The sequence below is a fragment of the Cygnus atratus genome, chromosome 4 (assembly GCF_013377495.2).
Source record: "Cygnus atratus isolate AKBS03 ecotype Queensland, Australia chromosome 4, CAtr_DNAZoo_HiC_assembly, whole genome shotgun sequence".
In the NCBI taxonomy this organism is placed as follows: Eukaryota; Metazoa; Chordata; class Aves; order Anseriformes; family Anatidae; genus Cygnus; species Cygnus atratus.
The window spans coordinates 44,254,860-44,272,671 of record NC_066365.1 but is presented as its reverse complement, the minus strand read 5'-3'; positions in this window follow the sequence as shown (position 1 = coordinate 44,272,671).

Here is a 17,812-nt window from a genome sequence, read left to right as displayed (position 1 = left end):
CCTGATAGTGTCAGGAACCACTTGCATAACCTCCCTGTAATGTATTTTCATGAGAAAGCTCTTCCACAATCACGGAAGCTGCTACATCCCAAATTAAATTCCATGGAAGGAATCCATGTGTTGTGACAAACAAAATAATTGCAGGAGTTACTTGTCTGGAGTTTTAATACTTGTTGCAACATCATTCCAGAAGCATGGTACCATATTCCCCCCACCCAAGGAACAGCTAATTAAGGGTCATGCTTAAGAAGTTAACATGCCACATTCTTAGAAGAAAAAAAGATTTAAAGCCAAAGCAATCTTCAAGATTCCAGAAGTAAACATGCCAGCCCCTGAAGTGTCCCACAGCTTAGAGAAAAAAAAGCTGTTCTCCAGAAGAAGGGATGGCTCTTAATTGCTAGTCCTTTGTTTAGATGGATGGTATGGTATCATCCTTAAAAATATTTAGGGACTTCACATTTCTTCCCTCCCCTCCTCCTGCCCCTCTAGCAGCTGGACTGAAATCAGAAAGGCAAATGTTCTTTTATCCTTTTAAAAGTTCCTTGCATCCTTAAGTATTAGAGTATTAGCTGTTGCAGCATCCACAGCAATTAGGTTCTGGCAGCTGACAGGTCCTAGAAGGGGTGTTATTCATGATAGTGGTTCTCCATTCCCAGTCTTTACATTCACTATTGCACAATATATTTCTTTACTGAAGATTAATCACATTTGCAGCAGCTGTTTTGAAAGCTTCCCTCCTGGATCTATGCATCTCTTTTCTAACCTCCTCCACTTCCCTTCAACGTGGTTAGAACAGAAGCAACACTTTAAAAGCAACCTTGGGCTACCTTGGATGGTAGCCCATTAGGAGAACACTTGCAATACTGTCAGCTTGCCTTTATTCGTGTATATCTGCACTTTTCCAGTGTGCAAATAGTGTTTAACTTTGACCAGGTATGCAAGGGTTGTAGTCAGATATCCCTGGAATTTGTCAAGCCACTTTCTCTGACTAGGCACAAGGTCATTAACTTTGTGTAGGTTCATTGTTCTCTTTTTCCATCGCAAACTTCCCAAACTTTCTACACCACAGTATCCAGACCAGGATGGAAAAATGGCTTTGTCCTTTTTTTACACAGAAGTTCTCAGGAAGCAAAGCTTCCAGCTTCTGTAATGACTATTTGAGCAGAAGATGGGAAGAATAGTATACAGAGTCTCAGGTTTCTTGTTCTTGCGAGTTAGAGTTATACTGAGTTCAGCCTAAAAGAAAAAAAAAAAAAAGACTACCCCCTTATCTAAAGGAGCCAAATATACATGGCTATTTTGAACCAGTAACAGTGATTTTGATATACATTAACAAACGGAATGTGAAGCCATACTGGTTTAGTCCACACAACATACCAATGCATGCAAATATGACAACTCTATTGTTTCTGAAAATAAAATCCAAGTATTGGATTAAAAAAAATCTAAATTTTGATAATTTTATCAAATAAAATGTTTAAAAACAAACAGCAAATTAACTACCAGAGCTTAGCAAGAGCTGTGTATGCCTTTAAAGTCCCCCCTTCCTTAGGGACAACAGCACCCTTACTACTAGTAATCGCCAGGCATGATGGCTGTAAGTACCTGGAACAAATTGTGTTGACATGAGTCAACTTAAACCATATGTTACACTACCAATTAAAAAACTCAATCCCTTAGAAGATAATCTACTTCCCTAAACAACTAAGCATGCCTTTTGTAAATATGACAACAAGCCCCATCTATTCAGTGTCTCAGCTTCTTTCCCCACTTCTGACAGTATTTTTTTTGTCTGCATTTCCTGGTTTCTGAAAAACCTAAGTTATTCTTTCCCTAATGTACTTTGATTTGCTGAAGAAGATTCCTTTCAAAGCTATTTTTAAGGACTGCTCTTTTTTTGTGGCTTTTTTTCCTACAAAAATTCTTTAAGAGCTGTTTGAATTCAATAAACATTTCAACCTAAAAATTGTTTCCCCACCAAATCTTTCTTCCAATCAATGCCAAGTTTTGTTGTTGTTGTTGTTTTTTCCTGTAAACCAATACAGACTTCTTGTGTTGCAATACTCAATATAATTGAAAGCATTAAATGGCAAGACTGATTTTCCAACTTATGTCTGTCTTTGCATGTGAGACAGTTACTGACAAAGCTTCTTTCTCAGATACTTGAAGTCCTAGAAGTCAGGGCCAGGATTTCAGTATTGAACTTGCTCCTTATTCTTTGAACGTATTTAAATACATACATGTGTTTGCAGTTCCATTCCCAAGCTGACCACATATTAAGTGTTCGCTCCTATTGTTTCAGAGGTTTTTAAACTGGGGTTTAAAAAAAATCTTAAGGCAAGATTTTAAGTGAGTCAGTGCTGGATTAAGCTAATAATTCAGGTTATTTAGTGATATTCGAAGTAATAACCATTTAATTGATCCACATCATATAGATGTTGCTAAGAAAAGCGTAATATAATTGGACTATAGCAATATTTTCCTGCTCTCTCTCTCATGCGACAGATTTATGTAAGCAGTATAGGAAAGAAGTTTAAAGAGCTAGTAGGGAATAGCTTAAAGTTCTCTGAGCATCAGTAACTAATTTTTAAAATAGTATATATCACATGGGTCTGCCCTAAGCCCTACAGTATTTGCATTTATGCTGACAAATGATCTAAAAGATCAGGTTGCATTTCAATACTGAGAAGATAACTTAGCTAAAACTCACCAGCACCAGGAATAGGGAATGATACAATTGCACAGGTAGCATCTCTTTAGAGAGATCTGGAAGCAGTAGTGGGTCTTACACTAAACTTTAATCAAAGTTATCATGCTGTTGTGAATGTCTCAAATATACTCCTGTTTATACACTCCAGAATGAACAACCACAAGGTAAAATAATCTTCAGTATTTGTTCAGCCTCAGCTGGAGAACAGAGCTGCCTCATTTTGAGGCATCATGTATCTAGAAAGGGGACTACCAGACAAAGTACCTGCATGTTTTGGTCAAGTAAAATCATGGCAAGCACATCTAATTTCTTTCTATAGCAGTTAGAGGTCTTATAAGCAAAGGAGGAAAAAAGTCCAGATGCAGTAGACATTGATCAGAAGTCCAGTAGATACTGCCTCAGGAGACAGAGTGAAGATTTTCTGTTCTCTGGACAAAAAACCTGATTTTTTCTGGATATACAACAAAAACCTTCAAATGCATTTAAAACTACTTTAAAGGAAGTTAGAAATTGCATCCTTAAATATCGTAAAACATCTTCCTCAGCTCAGTAGTATACTATTTCAGCTCAGGAGTGACTTCCTATACTCATCTCACCCACCATGGTTTTGCTGACTCTTCAGGATCAGATCTCTAATAAGTGACTTTCCAGATCCAGCTTCTCCTGGGCAGGCTACTTCCTTCAATGCTGACCATTCACATACATGGCCTATTGCATAAAGGTCTCTCCTTCTCAGACCCCATTTCCCATTATACCTTGCATTGAGTTGATCATATGCTCTTTCTGGAAGCATTAAGTCTTAAACTTACATAATTCCTCTCCTACTTGCAACCTAGTCTTGAGGGATCTTAATCTAATACAAACGCAGCCATCAATTGATTCCAGCTCTATGCAACTATTTTCATTTATAAAAAACATTAGGCTCCCTTTCAGTACCTGCTGTATGCACATAATTTAACTCATATTTGGTAGTTCAACCACACTATAAATTCTTTGTAAAACTTCCAAAAATCTTTAACACTGTAAGGTATTTTTCCACTATTCCTGAATAAAATGCAGAAGCTGGAACACTTGGGTTTTCCCATAGCAGGAAGACAGCTAACTATACTGTACTATGAGCTTACAGTGGTTTGTTAATATTTTTATAGCAGACATAACTGCTTTCGTTAGTGACCTCTACCTTTCATGTCTGCCATGTGAATATTCATGGTGGATATTCAGACTTTCACTTCAACCTGAATCTTTAATACTCTGCTATGCAGGGTGTCATAAAAGTGCTACACAGAATATTTTTAAATCCTTTGAGAACAGTCACATACACACAAGATTTCTGAGAAGTTCCTGCTATCAATCTCAAATCAATTTATAGATACTATAGTTAAGAACATTTTACTGTTCCTTAGAGCACTCGCTGAAGTGGGAGCCAGTAACTTTAGAATATGCAAAAACTATTCTTAGCCCATCTTAGGAGACTGAAAGCAAGTAAAGCACTATCTGCTTGTTCTCCACTGAAATCACCGCCTTAGTTGGTGGCATATTCCCCCAGGAAACACTTACTGTTCAGTGCTGTAACGAACCCTCTGGAAGGAGGCAAAGATCTTGCTGCTTTAAGTGCAGGCATAGGTGACAGGGATGTGAGTTCTTCACTGTAGGTCTTTGCCACACTCCACCCAGGTATATGTTGTATTCTGAAAGAAGAGACAGAAGCCAGTACCACACACAAAAGTTTAAAATAAATCTGAGTTCTCCACCTACAGGCCTTAACAGATCCAGCTATCCAGATTCACCAATACCGATAGTCATGAGCTGCTTTATCGGCCTTAAGAACCAGCACATGCCTTCTTTTTGGAGGAGGAGGGGGGAAGAATCTGGCACCTCATGCATTTATGCTTAGAATGAACAGAGCCTAACCAAAAAAAAAAAAAAAACAACATTTGTCAGGAATTAGTTTTTCATTACACTATGATATTTGAAAATACTTTCCTGTTCTCCATTATATTTTTATTTGACACCATGGGTACTTGGTAATTCCATCCAAAACTTTCAGAATTCAAGGTCAAGTCAGCTGAGAATATAGGATCAGAGAAACAGACCTGCGTGCTAGCTGTTGAACTGTGCTGTATATACTTGAAAAAAGAAATAGTCCAGAGGTTTTACATCAACCCAATGCTCGCTGGAATTAACAACGCTTGTTCATCTTCATGCATCTTAAGTACTAGATGGTATGTTGACAATATTTTAAAACAAGTGTTATAACACAGAGGAATGCATTTCAGTAACAGCCATTCAGATTTACGACCACCCACTGAATAGCATCAATTTCTGTAAAATTAATTTGTGCTCTTATATCCTCTACCAAGCTTTATAAGTAACACTTGTTTTTAAATAGCCATGATCTAAAAATTTCACTGTACATCAAATATTTTTTGATGCTGTGATGTGTACATTTCTAGCTACAGCACTTTTGGGGGCATTGCATTTCTTGCTAGCATTATTTAGCTAGGATGATGTGACAGATATAAGATTGAAATACACTGTTGTTGAAACTGTATGCCCAAATCAAGAGACTGACATCCCCATGGATACAGTCACGATATCAAATAAAATTACAAACATCAGTCCTATTGTTATTAGATAGAATATTTACACAAGATCATCTTCCACAATACTTAGTAGGATAATCTGCTTAACCGTAGAAGTCTTATTTCCAAGTCTGTATCATTCAAGATGTCAGGCTAGACCTTCAGGACAATCCCTTCCTACTCTGAAAGATGTAACAAGCAGCAATCACTTGTACAACTCCACCTCAAATGATTTTCAGATACTGTTGCCGAGGTCTACAAGGATCAACTGTAAAATGGCTAACATAGATTAGAAAACAAGCAAAAGAAATGACAGTAAAGAAAGCCAGTAGTTATTTCAAAGATTAAGTTGTATTATTAGAAATATTTTACATGGTTTAACATTGTATAGTGAAGTTACTCAATCTTGAAAGGAATAGAAGGATTTAAGGCAATATCATAGTTTTTTTTATTTTATTTTTTTTTTTTTAATTTTCAGAACTAGGACAGATAAGAAATATTTCTGTCTTCCTTAGAAGCAATGGCAGAATGAACCAAACAAATTAACTCTTGCAGACAAAGTCTTCTGTCTAAACTTTATGGGGCTACTTGGCTTCACAAAGTTGATGTCTGGAAACAACAGATTAATTGGTGAAAAGGATCTCACGTGGCACCTCTCAGGAACTACTCTTGGTCTTCAGCAAGAACCTGGCAAAGCTTGATAGAACCCTGTAAACCCATATGTTGGGACACAAGTAGATCCCAAGCACAGATGAAAAACTGCTCACTGACTTTTAAAGGAGTTCTGTAACTACCTAAAATTGGTAGAGAGTACCAACTCAAAAAATGTCTATACATATAGAAATTAATTTAGTAAGAGTACAAGTGTACTTTGACAGTATGCTTTTCAAAGAATAGTAATAGCTATAAAAATAACTTTGAAAGATGTCTGCCACTGTATGTTGCTTCCATACTGAAGTATTCACCCTGGGTTAACAAGGGCAACAAATCCTACAGTTCAGGCCAAGGCTGTAGCTGTTTGTTTTACCATGTGTGAAGTCTGCCTATAGAAGTGCTTTCTCTTACCTCAAGTGTGTAGTCCTCTCTGACATTTCAGAGAAAACAATGGCAGCCCTCTGGGTCAGGCTGCAGAGGGTTTGGGTTTGATATTGTTTGTGGGACACCGTTCTGTTTATCACACAATAGGGTTTCTGTGTCAGTTTTATTATGTTAAATCACGCTGCTTTTTTAAAATCTATGTTTTAAGTTATAGCCTGTCAGGCACCCTAAGGCATCTAGACACCGGGTGCCCCATAAATTTTAAATTATTACTGTTAAGTATTGCTGTAAATGAGTTAGTTGTCTTTTCTCCTAAAGCAGCAAGGGAATGGACTGAAAATACAATGCAGCTGCATCTTATTTGAAAGCATGTCTTTCAAAAGGTACAAGACATTAATATGCCCTTTCTGAAACTATATGAAAGCTTGTACAAACTCTAATAATTCATCACAGAAAAGCTGAATGAAACCCTGTCTGCACTCCAGAAGTAACCATAGTTAGCCATTTTACAACATGGCTGTGGCCAACTTACATGCTGGACATGCTTCATTGTCCTGTTTACATGGATAAAAACTACCTGCAGCATCATGGTATACAGCACAACTAACCTGGTTCTGCCCGACCTGTGTCTAAGTGAGGTTATTCTTAAGGCACAAAGAGTCTAAACAAGAAGTGGGAGAGAATGAAGCACAGTGGATGCAAGGCACTCAGCATGCAGCTACTGCTATGGTACTGCCTGTTGAAGCAGTGGATTTTTGAAGCCACCCATCCCACTTATGTAGGCACAGGCACACATTTGAACAGAGCTCCCAGCAAAGAGCTGTAGGAGCAGGGTCTCCATTTCTCTCCTTATGCTTTCTTCAAAAGTAACTACTTTTTCCTCTTTGGAGTCATTCAATTTTGTAATTTGTGCAAGAGCTTTTGACTGTACATTGCTTCCATTTGGTTGACAAGCTGCAGTAAAACTTACTGGATAGATACATAGGACAGTAATTCTGATAAAACACCACCAAATAAGAATAGCAGTGGTTTATTTTCATCTGACCTCAAGTGTTTTGACCTCATGTGTTTTGCATCTTCATGGACTTGAAGGCAATAAGCATAGCTTATTTCTAATGAAATTTTGAAGTTTGAAGACTGTAATAACTAACCTTAAACCATGATAAAAACTATTGGAAAAATAGAAAAATCCAAAAGGCTGGAAGCGAAACATTTATAGACACAGATGAAGTATTCGTCCATTGCAGGGATTTCAACTCTGAATAGTGTATGCTTGGCTGAATGCAATTAATCTAACCCATGCTCTCAAGTTGGCTTTTGAAATTTTATTATTAATAGATATTGTTATAACAGATTAACATCACATAATAACCCCCTCATGCAAGAACCAGATGGTTATTTGATCTGATATATCCCTTTGATGAAGCCTGTTAGCAAGTGAGAATTAAAAAGGTTCTATAAATTAATGAAAATAAATCTGAAGTACTTTCTCCATAAGAAATCTACTAGTTTGAAGAGTCTAGAAGGAAGAGCTATGATTATGGTATCATCCCACAGGATTTTTGTTCTCTATCTCAGTTTACAGTATTTGTATAATGGGACAAAGCAAACAACACTCTAGGCATCATAAATCAAGACATTTATCTTTTTCAAATTCAGTATAATGAGTGCTACAGCAGCTCAGCATCAGTAGGAACTAGAGGTGGCTTGGGCTAAACTCACTGGCAACTCAGACTCCAGGCATACTTTTCATGACAGATTACATACTCACAGTTCTGCTCCCTGTCTGCTCCTTACTTCCTTCCCACCAAAAAAAAAGATAAAGAAAGCATCAAGTGAGCAGAAATCACATTGAAATTGAGAGAAGGAACATTAATTCCCTCCAGATATTTATTGTGACTGGCCTGAGTAACTTTCAAACTTGCACTTGCTCGCTCAGCCATCGCAGAGCATGTACCACTGGCCTCATCCAAAGGACAGACATTTGGACTGCATTAAGCTTCCAGGGGGTATGTGTGCAAAGATCCAGTATGAAATTGCTATTAAAGAGGCTGCATGTTTGGTACTTCTGTGGTTTGTCAGAAAGGTCATTGTTTAAGATGTTTTCATTTAAAGAAAACGTGTCTGTTCTTGTTGTTTGGCTGTTTCTTTCATGTATGTTCCTTCTCCTCAATACCAAGGTTTGTCACCACGTTGCAAAATATCTTGCTGTTAGTGTAGTTGTCATGAAACTGGCTAGATGTTACAGATTTGTATAACTTTTCATTATACTAGTGGTTAATTAACAGATGGGTATATTTCCACCATAACATCTGAAATCATCAGAAAGCTTGGGAATGGAATAGGATAAAGCAGCCACTTTCACTGTGCAGAGAAGTGTGGGAGCTGCATTACTCAAATGTAGGAATATTTGCTGTAATTCTCAACAGTCCCTCAAACTACTACCCATCAGATCTTTCTTATTAATCTGACCTAAGCACTTACACTGAGCAGAGCTATATTTGTGCAGGTCTACTACAACAGCACCAAATTTGAGCAAAACAATGCATCCCATGCAGAACACATACCAAATATTGAGCTCCCACACTTCATCATGTATGTATCTGTTAAGTAGCAGAAATCAGCAGCCTGGACAACAAAAACAATCCAGGACTCCACAGAAAGTCTACAGAGAAACATAAAACCATTTTTAAAAGGTAGCCAGAAAGCATAAACAGATGAGTCAACAGTAGCTAAATATTTATATTGCACTTCTCACATTTATTACAACATACATTCTTTTTCCAGAAGAGAGAAAGTCTCTATGGGGGGCTAGGACAGATGGCATCCAATTTATTCATTTCTCTTTGTGTATTATTTTTCTTGAAAGAAGTCAGCTGAACCAGGTGGGTCCCTCTGCTGGGTAAAGAGCATGGCACCTACACTCGAGAGCTACTGGGTATGCTTAAGGTGAGGCAGAAGCAAACAGCAAGGAGACAGGAGCATCCAGTGCAGGCCTGGGAGATGGTTGAGAGCTGCAGGAGAAGCTAGAAACAAGACCCAGCAGCAACAGAAAACATTTGCTAGGGACACCACAGTGTAGTCAGTCTGCTTTGGACTCCTAAAGCCACAGGACTGACTGAAACCAAGACTGAAGGCAAGGACAAAAGTTGGCAGCAGGAGATTGGTTTTATAAATCCTTTCCCATGTCTAGTCTGTCTTTTTGTTCTTGTCTCTACTAAAAGAGGGTTGTCTGATGCAGTCTTTGAACAAAGAAAACCTGAGGTTTGAATTTAAAAGATCATTGAGGGAAGAAGTCCTGACAGACCTACCTCAAAGCTCTGGTCAGGGCTTTTTATTTTTTGTTGTTAGTGATAGAACTACTTTGGTGTTTCATTTAATCATGAAAACAAGCACCCAGCTACTGTGTGCAGCATATTAGTAGCGGCATTGTCAAGCTGTTCATCATAAAGAAGAGAGAGTACATGATGATTTCATATGCTACATACAAGGTTACAATTTGAGCAAAGAAACAGCAATTATCTCAGAAACAGTTCCCCCACACTTGGATGTTCGGATGTAAAGTCAGCATGAGTATCTGGTAAGTATTTCATAGCTTTTCAGTCTTTCCTCACTTCTCCCACCCTTCACCCAAACTAGGAGCTGCTGATTAAAACCTCCAGGCACAGCTCCCTGCTGGGAATGCTAGACTGAGTTATTATACAATCAGCTTTCATGCCAACATGAACAAGGCTGGAGGAAAGGGATCAAACACCCCAAAGACTTTGGGGATTTGGAAAGAGGGCTTTGACCGTCAATACCAACTGCAATCCTGTACAACTGAACACAATCCAGAAACAGTTGTTGCTTGCTTTAACCTAGTGCTGAAACCAAAGCAGCAAGTGCTGCATTTTCTGTTGTTCAGGTCTCTTCCACCCTCTCTAGAGAGGGCATGAGCCATGTTACCCAGCACTCAGCAGCCGCCAGTCACAGAGGATATGGAACCACTGCATTGTCTGTACACTGCCATGTCATCTGCCTGCTAACTGTGTTGCACCAGCCATTGACACCATGCTGTCCTCCCCAGCAGCCAGCTACACAGTTTGAACACATGAGGATAGAAGAACATAAGGAAGCCATTAGGAGTTGGGAGCAATCCCCCAGTATTACTCAGAAAGGGAGCTGAGGAAACATAATGGAATTGCTCATGAGCAACCGTCCATCTAGTCAACATCTGCAGGCAGATTGCATCTGCTCCTGCTCTCAAGGCAGGCTATTCCAGCTCTCTAGCACAGCACAATACATACACTAACTTAGTGTACCTGCCCATTAGTTTTAAATGCATCAACCGTTAAAGAAAAATCTTTTGTTCTGTGAAAGAATAGCTATAAAGACACAGTGTTCAGGAAAAGAACAAGAGGAAGAACAATGAGTCAGTATTGAATGATGAAGAGAAAGATGTCTCCAACTTCTAATTATAATGCTATGCAAAAACTTGAAGTAAATGTATTTGTGTTTATTTCCCATTTAGCTTCCCAGATGTGTAATAGGCAGTTGAGAAAAATAAACACAGTAATAATAGTGGGGACAGATTGCAGCTGGCAAGATACATGGGTGTGTGGGAGGAAAAATAGCAGGAGTACCCACAGCCTATGTGCAAGCCATGCCTACGCTCAGTGGGGTCTTCATCCTTGTGTCCTCACAAAATTAACTTATCCTCTGTGTCCTGGGAAATAACTCCTGATTCCACCAAAGAGCAAAAATAAGGACCATGCTTAACTATCTGAAAGAAAATACCCACCACCATCACCCCTCCCTGACAATAAGTTATCTTGTTTGAGATGTAGCTATCCTGTTTGAGATGTAACATCCCTTTTTAATATCCATGCAATTTTGTGTTTATGAGCTCTGACTATTCAAGTAATAACACACCTGTTCTTTTTCAGTTTCTCACAGTAGATAGGATTAGTAAGAAGCCTTCAGGGGAGGAAAGGATACCTTTTTGAAGTGCATAATAAACATTTATCTAGCAGTTCATCAAAAGGTACCTTAACTCTACACTTTTCAGCAGACAGAAAGCAAATTGTAAGGCAGTGGACTTTCAAGATACACAGTGACTCAAATCAGAATGCCAACTATGCTTTCATTATTCAACCATGCTTACAATATGATAATAGATACATCTTTTTGGTAAATGGGCAGAGACCTACCGTTAAAGAACAAGTTGTTCTGGAAAGTAATATCCAGCTGCAGTCAAAAACCTATTAGTGTTATCAGTTCACTTTAACTTTCATTTACAGACCTTTTTTTAAAAAAAGAAAAGGCATTAAAAAACTGGTGGGTCAGGGGAAGGGATTTTTTTTCTACACACCCTGATGTCAGCATTGGTTGTCCATGCAAGCTAAGAATTATGCTCAATATAACCAATTACGTGGATTTTAGAAAAGCCATGAAAGCATTCTTCCAAAAGAAGAATTTGGAACCAGAACAGCTGAAATGAAGAACTTTCATCTTCAACAGGATTAATAGCACAAATTTATAAGCCAGTCCAGACACTCACTCAGGAGATTAAACCGTGTCTGAGTTGTACCTGTTGCTATTGTAAACTTTCATAGCTTCACTGAAACTCTGAACAGGCTCCAAAATCCATGGATTACTTAAAAACAACAAATGAAAGGCTCTCCTCAGTAACATGCTGCTACTGGGGAAAAAGTTCAGCATGGAAGTGATGTGAAAAGCCTAGCTCCTCCTCTACACATAGGCTTAAGCTGCACAGCCAGAAACAGGTGTTGCAGCTCGACAAGAGAACACAGCTTTTGCCAAACAGCATCTTAAAAGGGCAGGGGGAGAGGAAGTCATGTAGAAGTGAATGTGCTGAAAACATCAACACTTATACAAACTGGGGAATAGAAGAAAAATCAAATAAGTCTACTCTGCAGAAACATCTTAATCTCCACTTTGCTCCACCTGAAGTACTGTGCACTCCCAGGTTTGGGACAGCACAGGTATCAAATAGATATGAACAGGTCGAGAACTAACTTAAACCACTGAGAGCCAAACATCAGAACCAGACTCTGATCTTTTCTTCCCCTCATCCAAAAAAAAAAAATCCCACTTTTTCTTTAAGCAGAATAACTTCTTTTCTCTCATTCTAGAAGAAAAGCAAGCAAACAGCATTCCCCATTTGTGATTTAATGAAGCAGCAGCTCCCGCTCCTGTCTTATAGGAAGATATTTTACATGGTCAGTCTGACCCCTCATTAACAGACTTTTAAGACTGAAAAAAATATTTTGACAATTAAAATAAGAATTCTGGCCCTTTAGGAAGTTAAGCATTATAAGAGTAACAGTTAATAACCCTATCAACATTTAGTTAAACTAAACCAGTTGAGCAGAAGTGTACAGTTATTTCAGCTGCCTGTTTCTACACACCTTTCTGTTCATAAAGAGAAACAACTAAGCACAGTCCTAGTTACTTCTAACAGCTGTTATACCAGATATTACTGAAAACTAAGACAAGTTTCAAATGCAAATGAGAACCAGCCTGTCAAATGCTGTACATGCATCATTTACTTGGCAATCAGAGTACCTAGGGCAGGTTTTTCAAGAATGTTTGGTGGTGGCTGGACCATGCTATCATTAAAGTTCATAGGAATAAGCTTGATGAGAACTAATGCCTTCTGGAAAAGCCTCACCTGAAGCTAGTCTACATCTTTCCACTACAGCAAGTGAAACTTGGTATGGGAATTAGCACCTGCCAAATCTAGGATGTGGCCTTTTTTAAGATTGCCTGCACTGAATCCGTTTACATAAGTACAGTACTAACATAGTCAAGAGAAATTTGTTGAATTGAGAGTGGAAGACTGGAATTAGAGATTGTTTCCCAATGGTACTCAGAAGCTGTACCAACATCAGAGAAAGTTTTCACACCTGTATGGTACAGCAAATGCTAAGACAAGTTTTACATTTAAGAAAGTTTACATCGGATTGAAAAATCTTGTTCCAAGCACTGAGTTCATAACCAGCATTGCGATTAAAAAAAGCAAGCAACATAAATTGTGCAGATGTGTTTAGGGTCTATTAAGATCAAAACAAATTAAGCCTCTGAATACCTGTACCTTTAAGCAGCCTGTCCTTACTACCACAGAAGAATAGCATGAACTATCATCCAAACCCACTATTAGAACGCAGACATTGCAGAAATGGATAAAATGGGTAATGAAATCTGCATATGTATTAACACAACATTAGTGCCCCAAAAGCCAGTAATTAATTGTTCCCTCTGTATCAGCCTTTAACATCTATTACGTTATCAAGGCACACTTAAGATATGAAGTATTTATTCATTCTTCCCTCAGAGAAGAGAGGAAGAGTTCCAGATTTTCCCCCACAAGCAATAAGTAGGCATCCTAATTTATATTAAACCTTCTATGCATGAATTTAGCTGGCTGACTAGACCAGACACAAGTAAGAATTACCTATACTTTTCAGATAGCAGGAGGGAAAATAGGAACTTTTTTTTTTAAATAAATCCATATTTGCAAGTCACTTTCAAACAACTGGCTGAAATTATAGTATCACAATAATAACAAAATACTTTTTAGTAAAGCTTTAAAAAACAAACAAACAAAAAACATTAGAAGCCTGAAAGTTTCCCTTTTACTTTAAAAAATAAAAAACACCCACCTACCTACCTCTAACACCTCACTCCTATCTTTCTTCCTACTAAGGCAGGACAGGCATCTTTTATAGCTGATGTTGAAAGGCTTGTTAAAGGAAGCAAGGTCACTGGGCCCCACTGGTGGGGCTGGTAATGAAGCCCAGCTGCATCCTCCTGGCCTCAGTGGAGCTGAGGTGGGGCCACACGCCCTGGAGAGCAAGCTGATGTCTCCCTGTGGAAGGGGCTTGTGCTTCTTGTAGCTGCTCAAATCAATGAAAGCAAGGGAAAAGCAGATGGAAAAAGCCATCATCTTTGGTGTGGCTTTATTTTGTGCCCATACCACCATAAAAAAAGTCTACACAAGAGGGAAGGTCAGCAGAGAAGAGAGGTTTTAAAGGTTTTTCCTCAGGTTTCTGTAGCCTCAATCAGTGACTGCTGACATGCCCCATCCCTGCGTTTTCTAGCAAGATCATTGTCACTTGTGTCCCAGAAAAGGAAGTTAAATTACTCTGAGTTGGTTTATTGGGCAAAACTGTACACCTTACTCTGCTGCACTTTCTAAGCAGATCTGTTGGAGTGAAAACCAGAGGCAAGAAGTAATAGGTAAAAAAATTAAAAGGCATATATTAAGGAAGGAAAAAACTTCACATTCCTCTGAACTCCTGTCATCACTGGAATGCCAGGAGACCTTTTAAGTAATAGCAAACATTATGAAATGGAAGAGGACATAAAAGAAAATGTTAATACCTCGAGAGTACTCCTATCCTTCCTAACTTTCTGTGCCAGGGCAAGAACTTCATATATACTTTGGCATCCAGAATCTTATCAAATATTTTCTTTGTACATGCCAAGACTTTATCTGTTCATTTTAGCTTGGACCTGCAAGAATGCTTGCACAGTAAAATTGGAAAACGGAAACAAGAGTGGAAATACACAGTCAAATAGTTCACTTTACTCCACCGTAAGCAATTAGTTTGTGGTTAAAAAGAATGCAGATTATGACTGGGGGTAAAAAATAAGCCAAACAACCTCCCTTTCCCAAATATTAAAATATATTCTTGTTCAAAGAAACAACTTAAATTAGACTACACACATTATTTATCAAATTCTGTCAATCCACGTTGTCCTTGTACTCTCTAGAGGGCCTCATATTTTAAAGCCTAAATCCTGAAATGAGATCTGCTTAGAGGAACCTCTGCCCCTACGCTGACTTCCACCCACAGCAGATCCGTGTGGACGCAGAGCATCACGTTACAAGACAGAGACCCAACCGACATTAGTTGTACCAGGTAGCTACCGAGTTGATATACACACCAGGGCAAACTGCCAGAAAGACTGCTTTTGGTCCCCAGGACCAAAACCCGGTATTTCATCAAGGTAACCCTTCCCAGCATAGCTCTTTGTTTCCTAATTTCATTCATTATGCCAAGAATGAATTTGTTTATTTCTCCGGGAAATGGGCTTGCACTTCTGAAGCAGACAAAAACACGGCGAGTAGACGCCGTACTTTTCAACAATTAATTATGTTACTGGTGCTGGATGAGCAGGACAATAAAATATACGTTCATGCCTAAACCGTGGGTTTGATTTCTTTAATCTGGACATAAAAAGAAGGTCTCCCTGGAGTAGCTCTGTGACCTGATGTTCTTGCTGAAAGTGGCCTTAAAATCTGAGAAGGACTGCTGGCCAGATTAGCATAACTGCATGACAGCTTGAATTTGGAACTAAACACTGCACTCACGAGGACAAGGTTTATTGCTGTTTTTATTAGTAGCAGTATATTTTTTACAAGATAAGATAAAAATGAGTACCTCTTGTGGAAAACAGAAAAGCCGGTGTCTCTAACATAGCCAAACGGGGAAGTGATGGTAGGTGAGAAATGACTGTGCCTAAGGCTCTATCAAGGATCAACAGCTTGCTAATACATGAAGATTTGACAATGCCAGTCCTCTAGCCTATTGTAAAGGCTTTTTATAGTGTAGACCAGCCTTCAGCCTCGAGTTCGCTACTCAGTACAAGCAAGTGTAAATGATTTGCTTAATTGAAATGTGCCTTCAGTTCCTAAATAACTCTGCAGTCTCAGTAATCTGATATGCCTTGGTGAGGAGCTCTTGCTAGTGTGGGCTACCACGTGCTGCTTACCCCAAGCCCTGTGCGTTCTTCAGCTCCAGATTCCAGCGTGGCGTTTGTTCCCAGTGAGACATGTACCATCACTGTGAGCACTGAACTCCATTAACTCTCTATTTCCAAGCTGTTTCTATCACCTCTCAGACACGGTGCTTAAAAAAGATAAAAAGCTTTTTATGTGTCTATCTGTACATTTATTTGATATACCTCCTTTTTCCCCTTTCTATGGCACATGTCTACCCATGATATTCTTTAAGATGTTATTACATATCTGTTTTGATGAGAAACTAGGAATACAGATGTGACAATGGACTAGCAACAGGATCCAGGCTGGTGACTAACACAGACCCAATGTAGGGCAGCACTTCAAAGTTATCGTTGTTCTATGACCCATGCAAAATGAGTCTGAAGTTTTATTTCTCAGTGGACAGAAAGCTGTAAACTCCTGGCAAGGTAAGCCATGAATGAGGACACACTCAGCCTGAACTGCATTCACGCCTGGGTTGACTGGCAGTGGTGGGGCATGAGGAAAGTTCTTCAGTCACCCATGCTGTGACTCCTTAGCTGGGCTCGGTGCTTCAGATACACTGTTTAGAGATTTCCCATCAGGTACCTCTTTAACTTTAAAATCCACTTCAGGCACCTCCCGCTTAAGGGTGACTGTTGTATTCACCACACAGACTCTGGTGCCCTTTTTTTCCACCCTTCAAAAGAAGAACTGCCTCCCTCAGACCTCTCTCAGATCCACTAAGACCTGAATAATAACAGGGTGATTAGTAAACGCGGTATTAGTACGGTCTCAGTTTCATCCAGAAAAATAAATAGAGCTAGTTGTTTGGGAAAAGAAGAATTCCAGTGGGAGTAAAGATAAATACTGTGACACTTTCCTTAGAAAATGTAGTGTTCAGATATAGAAGATGATCATACTTTTGGAAAATTTTTCATTTTGTTACCTACTGTGAACATAAGTGCCTAGCATGCAGAAAAGCCAAGCGAGCTGGATGAATACCCAAACAGAGAAATCTGGCTAAAGGGAAGCTGGAACGGTTATAAAATACTTTTTGAAGTAAACACTGTAATATGCCAGTGGAGGGGCACCACTCCCTGCCAAAAAAAAAAAATAGTGCCAATGAAATGCTTACAGAGGTGCAAGTTGTTGATTTTATCGGAAAAATTCAGTGGCTTTTTGGACAGTGAAATGTAGGGTAAGTATGCCCCTGACAACTATTGAGTTAACACTGGCATCACAGACTTGCTCTCGAGGAATTCCCAGCTGTAGTGACCTCCTGCTCACCTGCGTCCTGTCGCTGTAATCTAGCAGGTTTACTGTGTGTTACTGAAGCCAATTAGATTTAAGAAATCACAGAGATGTTCTCAAATGAGGAGAGGAGATCATCTCCAGGGAATTCTAAATTTCATTTATTAGTTTTTTTATAAAATCAAATTCTTCATTTGAAGATTGGCTAGTCTTCATATAGAGTATTTGCATCTTGAAGATCTGCAACAACAAACCCTGCATATGGAACAAGGCAGGCGCTTGTACAGCTGTGAAACCCTGCTGCTGCCTCTCGGTTGCAAACTGAAATGTTCCAGTTGGCAGCAGAAGGGAAACCCTGAAGAGCTCTGCACCAAGGAGCCAAGGAAAACTGGAGAGCACCTCTACAGGGATGGATCTTTTGTCTCTCCTATGAGCAGCCTAAGAGAGATCCACTTTCTG